This window comes from Euprymna scolopes, chromosome 13, assembly GCF_053919585.1.
Source record: "Euprymna scolopes isolate OS-2025 chromosome 13, ASM5391958v1, whole genome shotgun sequence".
NCBI lineage: Eukaryota > Metazoa > Mollusca > Cephalopoda > Sepiida > Sepiolidae > Euprymna > Euprymna scolopes.
The window spans coordinates 98,973,797-98,983,656 of NC_136494.1; the positions used below are offsets into that span (position 1 = coordinate 98,973,797).

The window sequence follows — 9,860 nt, forward strand, 5'->3', positions numbered from 1 at the left end:
ACACAAAAAAAAAAATTAATTGATTCAAAAACGTTTTAAAAAAAATATTTAAGACATCGAGACAAAAATGGCGGCGAATTATGTTTTTTTGGAAAATTTAAAATTGTATTAAAAATAATAGAAAATGTTTTATATTATTCTGCTTTTCATATGATAAAATTCAGGCTTTTATCTTTCTGGAAAAAAAAGTTGCTCACGAATAATGGATTTTAATAGATTTTAATTCGTTTTATATAAAAAAAAAAAAACTTGGTTTTTCTTCCATTTTTTGGCTGTGCCTAGACTAAACGATTATCATCTACCGAAGAATACCTACTGAAGAAAGACGATTCTGGTGGTTTGGGCTTGTCACACATTGTCCATTTGAAATCATTGACTCTGCACTAATTCTATTATAGCTTTACAAGGGCTTCCCGTCTTTAGAACACATTATCATGAGACTGTTTCCCTGCAAATTACAACACAGTCGTCTTCAAATACAACATCAAGAGAACCGTCGTCAGTAGTATTTAAACGTGATCCATAAAACTAGTCAAGCTACAACCAATCTCTCTCTCTCTCTCTCTCTCTCTCTCTCTCTCTCTCTACCTAAAACTAAACAAAACTTCCACAAGCAAAGTTTAATTCCGAGAACTGCCCGTCTGTAGAACACAATACTGCAGGGCTACTTCCCAGCTGAATATAGCATGGGCATTTTCAAATCCAATGTAAATAAATTCTTGCTGAGCCGCACTCTTTAATAACCATTCTCCTTAATCACCACCATCATCACCAATCATCACAGTGTTGTCTCACCATTCATCTGACAGGCAGTTAACTCTTATCCTCAAGTGGCCTTTGGGCCTTGATAAATGGTGATTTCTTATTTAAAAATACTCTCATAAAGTTTCTTATGTTTTAACTGACAATCATTTAATCTGATAGACCTTACCCTCGAGTGAGTTTTGGCCTTTATAAGTGATGATTTCCTAAAAAAGAAAAAAAAATGGTGAAAATCTAGCTATTATACGGTCTCTGCACCAATAATTTATGAAATCTGATGGTGGAAAAGAAAATGGCTCCACCTTAGCACTCAGGATGTGATTAACTGCTCAGTCTAGAATGGAATAATTAGTAATACTGCTGAGTCATTGGAAAGGTCGGATCAACTTACCAACGATGATGTATGCATAATTCAAGAAAGAGTAGCAACATAGTGTTTGTTTAGGGGCATTTTGCTATGACAAATCAACCTTATAACAGTATTAATCATATAAGTTTCTTTCTAAGAGTTTCTCATCCGCAGAACTCATTGCTACAAGACTGATTCTCTGCAGACTACAAAATGACTCTCTTCAAGTTCAATGCCAACAAATAACTGCCAAGCTGTCCTCTTAAGTTATCAAGTTTTGCCCATTCCGTTCACCGTTCCCAATCCTATCGTATTATTGTTCATTATCCCACTGACAATCTTATCGTCGAGTGGCTTTTAGCCTTGGTAAATGATGACTTATTAGTATGAAAATACTAGCAAAGACATGGTCAAGTGATGCATGTATTCTTATTTTAATCCAAAGACTTGAGATAAAAAGGAATTTGGTTAAAATACTTCACAATGCTTTCCTGTCTATTTGAGAAGGAATGAGTTTATAGCTAATCACCTGCGTCGCCCCTACTGCAGAATGCCGACGATGTTGTTCAGGTATTTTTTGTAGGGCAGAGTGCGCTTATCCTAATGCACTTGCTTTTCAAAACTGCATCTAACCTTGTGTGTAACCTTTTTAATCGGAGGTAATGGATGACATTTCCATGAATAAGTGCTGTCATTGATTATTTAGAAAAAAAAAAAAATTCCCTGGGAAGCGATCTCCTAAAAAAACATGGGAATCCTGGTGATTCATTTCGGTGGGTCGGCGCAGAATCCAAATGTTTAGTTTTTTTTTTTTGTAACCTTTACAGATTATGAATGGAATTCCCATACTAAATATTTGATGCTTGTAATTAGTTGATTCCAATATAAATGTGCTTTATTTTCTGTCAAGTTTATTGCAGAGAATATCTATTGTACAGTTTCAACTCTTAGGTCAAGAGGTAAACAGAAAAACCTCTGTCTAGTTTCTAAAAAGTGTGTGTGTGTGTGTGTGTGTGTGTGTGTGAGTGTGTGTGTACATGTTTCAGGGTGGGAGGTGTGATCATGTGCTTTTCACTCGCGGGTCAAGGTCAAGCACTCGATGCACACAGCATTTTGAAAGCGGAAACGCTAAGAGAATAGAAAGATTTTTACAAGTACTCCATATATGTTAGGGGAGGCCCTCATTCTAGACCATTTTTTGGAGGGAATGGGAAATGAGTCCTCTATTCAGTTGGCAGATTGGGGGGGATGGGGTTCAGTAGAATAAACAACAACGGGTAATTAGTGCAAAGAAATAATATTTAGAAAGACATGAAAGGTACAACGTATGGTAAGCATCCTCCTCCTTATCCTCTTCATCCTTTTTTTTTTAAATATTTAAGACTAACAGAGCTACTTGGTGTTTCCCAGGTTAAAGCTATAACATATTTCCATCTAAACTTCTATCTTTCTATCCTCCCTCATTTTCCTCCTCTTTGTTCCCAAGCCTCTTATTCTCCTCCACCTAGCCATTCCCTCTCTCTAGACACACATATACACACAGCACCCTTTTATATAGATTCCCCGAGGATTGAGTTAGCATTCTCTTTCCAAATTAGTACATAAAAAGGTCGAATCTCCTGGTGGACCTCCACAGAATGAATCATTTTTTTCTTTATTTACTGTTAATTGCAGAACATGAAAATAGAAATATAGGATTTAGGATTAGTAGTAGAAATATAGAGGGGTTCTTATTTATTACTGGGCAGGCTGAGTGGAGGTTTTAAAAACAAATCTTTGCCAACGGGTTCTTTTTCCCTTGTTTTTGTAACCAACCAGAGTGCCACGTTAGAGAGGGGGCTGATTTTCCCTACGGCTTTTTGTCACATTATGGTGCAATGGAAAGCAAGTAAATACATACTGTTTAAGTCAAGAGGATGACAGAATTTAATTTGGGAACAATTCATTTTAAAATAGATAAAGTTAAATTGTTTTACCTTAGTGACCAATAAAATTTCAATGATCTTTTGCATTGCATTTGATCTTTGATGATAAGAGGATCTCATTTTTATTAAGAATATGTGTGAGAGGTGATAACGTACATATATAAGTATATTACTATACAGAAAACTACTCACGCCTGACAGTATCTTGTATTTCTATAAAGCAACCATTCACCCATGTATGAGATATTGTTGCCAAATTTGGGCTGATGCACAAATCATTAACCTCTCGCCTTTAGATAGGGTTAAGAAAATAGTCTTAAATCTAATAGGACCCACATTATCAATAAACCTTCAACATCTGTCCAATCACAGCAATGTTGTATCCTTGTGCTTGTTTTACAAGTATTTTAATGGAATATGCTTTGACGAACTTGTAGCACTTGCACTCCCTCAACATAAATACCCTTGACTAACCAGCAAGCAACAAAATCCCACATCTTCACTGAAGAGATCTATAATGCTAATAATAGTATCTTCCCTCGGACTGCTGAATTCCCTTCCTGTTTCCTGCTTCCCTGACTGTACTAAGATGTTGAAATTTAAATGTATTGTGAGTGCTTCTCAACTTCCTTCAGTCTTAGTAGACATGGTGTCAAATAGTAGCTCCTTATGTTCAAGTCACAATAATAAACCTTGTTTAAGGTGAATAGAAAAGAAGACGGGAAACGACGAATAGCTCTTGTAGTAAAAATACAAAACCTGTAGCAAGCAATATTTTTCCATACACTTCATTGCCGTAGCCCTCAAACACAGCCTTTTAACACTTCACACAACGCTTCAAGTAAACTACAAATCCTCCTTTTACAATTTAATTAATTTTTTTCTCCTGACAATTATTTTTATTGTCTTAAGACAATTGCTTAGAAAGAACAATAAATGAATGTTATATATATATATATATATATATATATATATATATATATATATATATATATATATATATCATAATGTATATATCATAATATATATATCATAATATATATATATCATAATATATATCATAATGTATATATCATAATATATATATATCATAATATATATCATAATGTATATATCATAATATATATATATCATAATCTATAATCTATATATCTATAAAAGTGAACGTGTCTGTCTGTCTGTCTGTCTGTGTACATTTCCCTACGCAATAACTCTGTCAATTTTTAGTCTATAGACTCGAAATTTGAAATACTGGGTACTGAGATTTGGGAAAATCGATGTGACGGGTGTCAGCCAGAAATTTGGCTGTTAAGGGGTCAAATTTCAACGATTTGACCTTTAAGAACTCTACCAAACTCCTCCGACAATTTTGGGTCTAGACACTTGAAATTTTAGATATAGGTTCCTTGATCTAATTTAATAAAGTGATTTGAGCCCGAAACTATAAATTTTAAGGGGTCATAATAGGGGTCAAATTAAAAAAAAATTACTCTTTTTTTTTTTTTTACTCAGCATACACCTCCAAACACCCGGGCAACGCCGGGCTGAAATGCTAGTATATATATATATATATATATATATATATATATATATATATATATATATATATATATATATATATATATATCATAATATATATGTATATATATCATATATATATATATATATATATATATATATATAATATATATATATACCATATATATATATAATATATATATATATATACATACATATATATATATATATATATATATATATATATATCATAATAAATGGAACTCATTTCGATGCTGTAAGATGACAATTGAAAAAAAAAGTGGCACGTCATTTGTGAATAGTCATTAACAAAGAAGACTGTTTTACTCGTGACCACAGGTTTTTTTTTGTCATGTGAGACACATTGTCATTAGATTTTCACCTAGCATTCGTAAAGTTGTCACTTTCACTAATGTCCTTGGCAAAGGTATGACTCCCTCCAATAATGAGTTCAAGAATATAGCAAACTAGACTCTAAAACAGATTTCCCCTGGGTTTCTTATGAGTTTAAGGTTTATTCAAGATACAATGTAAATAAATAATAATAGCAAATAAATAATAATTTATAATAAATAAATAGGCAGAGATTATTATGTTTTTTCATGTATGTGCAAATACATTAAATTTTTTTTTTTCAAACAATTTTCTTCTACATATACGGAACTGGGAATAAACTGAAAAATAAAAAGAATCTAGTTATGTGTTTCAACTTATTGTCAGAAAAATATGTTGATTTTTTTTTTTCAAAACTGTCAATAAATTATATAATGACATTTTTTTATTTTACCTTAGCCGGTTATAAAAAAGAAAAATATTGTATGCATTATGAAAGAAAAATAAATAAATTAAATTGTAAAATATTTTTTAATGTAGGGGTACATCAATATTATTGGAAGGGGTTACGAAGTTAGAAGATTGGCCTTTTGGTCAAGATCAAAGTGTAGTATCTGTTCTTCAGATGCTGCACTTCCATTTCTTGTTCTCTTTCGGTGGAAGAGAAATCCTTCACGACTGAGACAATTTTTATTTTTGTACCTTTTCTCCACGTTAAAAAACGACCCTGGTGTCTAACTCTGTCCCGTGGGGAGGCATTGTAAATAGGTACGAAGTTAGAAGATTAAGGAACACTGCTCTAAAGGGTCTCCCAGCTTGGAAAAAGATTAGATGAATCTGACATGTGCCCTACCTCTGTACCCCATTATTTGGATAATTGTGAGAGCGGGTCTTGTTCTCTAATAAAATTTATTTGCGGCTTTAGTCTGATAACCAAATAATCATACATCGTTCTCAGCATATAAACTAGTGAGTATATTATGATTTAAAATCATAGTGGGGCCATAATGCATCAATCAATATTCCTCCGTCAGTTAATCTACCAGACAGACAGCCGATCCCCCACCCTACGAGCAGAAACCGGCTAGACAAAGAAACACCTACCTATCTCTCCTTCGTTCTCTCTTCCTCTCCTTCTCCCTCTAAAAGTAAAAAAAGGGAAAAATCAAAGTTATCTAGCAAGAAACAAACTAAATATGGCAACGAACAAAGCAAAGACCATTAAGCAGTTAATTAAAAAAAAAAAAACAACAAAAAACGGAAATGAAACAGTTTTAACGGGAAAATCAAAACCCACACGCGGCTAAAAGGTTCTCAAAAATTAATTTTACGTATAGCCGGCGTTAGAACAGACGCCCGAAGTACCGCATCTCGTTAGCTAGTCTATAGTCTAAATTCACGTCGTATCAACCCGCATACTGTACGCCTAAGTCAATTCACACGGAGATGACCGAAAAGAGGCAACGATGATGTCTGAGCTACCTTGTGCAGTGAAGGAACCAAAATGGACTTTGTGAAACATGTTTTGTTTTGGTCTAAGACATGGTGAAGGATTACGAAATCGCCTAAATACAATTTGATGTATTTTTAGTCGCGTGCAAGCGACTCTATAAGTCACTCCGTCGGTCGGTCTGTCCATAACACTTTTCTTGGCCTTTTGGCCAAGATCAAAATGTATGTAGTATCTGTTCCGGCAGATACTGCAAGCAAGGACCATATGTGGGGGAAGCTCTACATGTAAGACCTTGGTCAATGTGGGGCAACCCTTCATACCAATTGCCACTATCCAGTTCCTCTACTCCCCGGGGAGTTGGTCTCTATTTCCCCTTCACTCCTCACTTTAAAAATCGGTCTTGTGCCTAATTTGCTCGGTGGGGGAGCAAATAAATGCCCTTTTCTTGGCCTTTTGGCCAAGATCAAAGTGTAGTATCTGTTCTTACTACATGCTGTACTTATTGTGATATAAAGAGGGGGATCACTTTTCTATATTAATTTAATGTAAAATGATCATCCACTTTACAACCAGTCAGTCTCAAAGCCATTCAAGTCATTCTCCAGATCATTCAATTTGATTTTGAAGGATTCCAGTAATTTTTTAAGCATTCAAGTCATTCTTAAGGTCATTCAATTCATCCTTAAGTTCATTAAAGTCATTCTAAGTCATTTACTTTTTATTTATTTAAGTAATTTCAGCCCATTTTTCGGTCATTTTAGTTTATCTTTAAAAATTTCATGTCAATCCTACATTCACGCATTCATTCATTACACGAGAGCACGCGACTAATGGCTATCTGCCTTGTTCGAACCACAAGAAGCAAAATAAATTTTGAGAAACATGCTTTGTTTCCATCCAACAAGGATTACGAAATCGTCATGATACAACTTGATGCATAAGTCTGCATCATAAAAAGAAGATAAAAGTCAACTCGGAACCTACGCTAAGCAACTGAATGATTCGCAAAAGGGTTATAATGAATAGTTAACATGCTGCTTAAAGACGAAGGATAATTTGCCGAACGAAAAGGCTAAGATGAGCAATTAAGTGAAAAAGAAAATACCAATATGAAACGAAAGGAGAGAGAGAGAGAGAGAGAGAGAGAGAGAGAGAGAGAGAGAGAGAGAGAGAGAGAGAGAGAGGGGGGATAAAGGGGGAGGAATGGTTGAACATGGACTATGGCACCATCTTCCAATCACTCAGAAATCTTCAGGACTGGGTGCATTAATTTTGTTTGATATCTTATTTTCGGACCGTTGATTGCTTTACCCAGTTAAGTACTTTACATTTTATTTTAACTGACCCCAGCATCCCCTTCCCCGTCGGGCAGTCAGTCAGGTAATGTAAAGGCATTCGCGCATAATATATTCCTTTCTTTTTTTTAGTCATTCGTTCACTTTGTATAATGTCGTAATTATGTTTCTTGTGGTTGCACCAGCCTCGGTCCATTAAGTTGTTTTATGAAAATTCCATGAAGATTGAATCTCTTATCGTAATAAAATGATCTATATGTATAAATGTGTGTTTAGCCATGTATTTTATTGTTCTTGCCGTCCGTGTGCATCATTTGGGCGTATAATGAGGAGATCTTTTCTCAAACGAGATCTGTCACAAAGGTTGTTGATCTCACGGTTGACTTTATATATTTTTCTTTATTCATGTGTTGCGAGTAACGTAGGGAGAACTATCAATACGCAGAGTCAAAGATTCTATACAAGAGACTACATCCAATTCTGGTCTCTCTAGTTCATAACAATATCTATAAGAACTGGTCTTATTAACATGTGTTAAGACCAACTCCTATATATTATTTGTAAGTGTTGTAGTTTTGCAGGCATGTAACAATTAAGACAAAAATATTTGTATGATTAACAAAAAGTGTGTTTGTAAAAATATGTTACAAAAGTACACGTCATGATTCTGGGGCCATAACTGCCACGAATAGCTACCCAATAACGTGTTAGATTTATTTTAGATATATTTAGAAGTCTCTGATTAAGTCCATTATTGTTTTTAAATGTACATCAGCTGACCCATAGCAGTAATTAACACAAATCGTAACATGAAAGGAAAAAGAAAACCTTTGTATAAGAACATACAAGAAAATATTTATTCAATTACCTGCATCGTTCGGTATAGATGTAAGAAAATTAGAGAGTGCTCGCGTGAGGAGTGGAAATGTAGACAGTTCTTTGAACTGCCGACCATCATCATCCTATTGTATACATCCAAAGACTGTTTTGTTGGCATTGGTTTCCCCGATAATTTTCTAGTTAGAATTCTTTCGAGTATTTATGAAAGGAAGCACAAGAAGGTTGCCAACATCCTAAGTGAAAGCGATTTTTTGTGGAACGAACTGGATTCGAACTTGGAATATCAAGATCGTCAGTCTGTGTCGTTAACCACTGCCACTTTCCCGTCAGCAGCTATCTTCAGACGAAAACAATCGAAGCTTAAACATTCAGTGAACAGGGACAGAATAAAGAAAGGAGACATCTTTTCCTTGTTGTTTTCAGGAATCTTTTTGCTAACTGACCGTGATTCCCAAAGAGACCGAAATAGTTCTTCAGAGGACAGATGAAATCAATGCGCCCTGATTGAGCAGTGTGTGACCAGACTGCATAGTAGGGACATTACTCTAAGTGAGCAAATAGTCCTTATTATGACTGTTACATCTTCATCCCATGACAGGTTCATAATACTGATGCTGAAAGTGTAGGAGTGGTGGTAGCAGACACAAAAATACATCAAAGTAATCAAAATACTATCAGTGTGAAAACTGTGTGAAAATAGAACTTACAACACTGAAGTTATGGGCTTACAAATAATTTTAAATTTGGTATCAAATTTACTGGGTTAAACAGACCTGAGAGGGGAAAGATAGAGAAATACGAAGGTCTTACGTACGACATGAAAAGGAACTGGAATTTTAGGAATATCACTATCATTATGATAAATATAGGAACAACTGGTCTCATGAAAAAGAATTTCAAAATCCACCTGACAAACACACTCGGTGAACCAAGTGCAAGAGAGATTCAAACAATTGTTATCTAAAGGGACAGTCAGAATCTTAAAAAGATCTATCGGTTGAAATATATAAGATAGCTGGTGAATGTTTGGAATCCCCAGCTTGCAGAAACTGATAATAAAAATTAAAAAAAAAAGTAAACATTTTTTTTTTTTACATGCATCACACTACCAGGCTCTATTTTCTTTCTTTGAGAAGAGTTTAGTTTCTTGAAAATTGCCTGAGGCGTCTCTACCGGAGAATGTCGACGAAGTTGCCTAGGCATTTTTGGGGTTCATAGCATGGCTCTCTCGGTGGCCACGTTCATATTGCATTTTCTCAAGTGTGCTTGCTTTAATAATCCCTATCTGATATTGTACCCAATCTCTTGGAAAGGGCGTAAATAGAAAATGCATAATATGAATGTAAGACTTTTACACCTGACGA

General features: G+C 34.7%; 1 pseudogene; it reads left to right on the forward strand.

Moving 5' to 3' along the window:
- Positions 1-6,798: 6,798 nt before the first annotated feature.
- Positions 6,799-6,928, forward strand: LOC145292469 (U2 spliceosomal RNA; annotated as a pseudogene).
- The last annotated feature ends 2,932 nt before the right edge of the window (positions 6,929-9,860 follow it).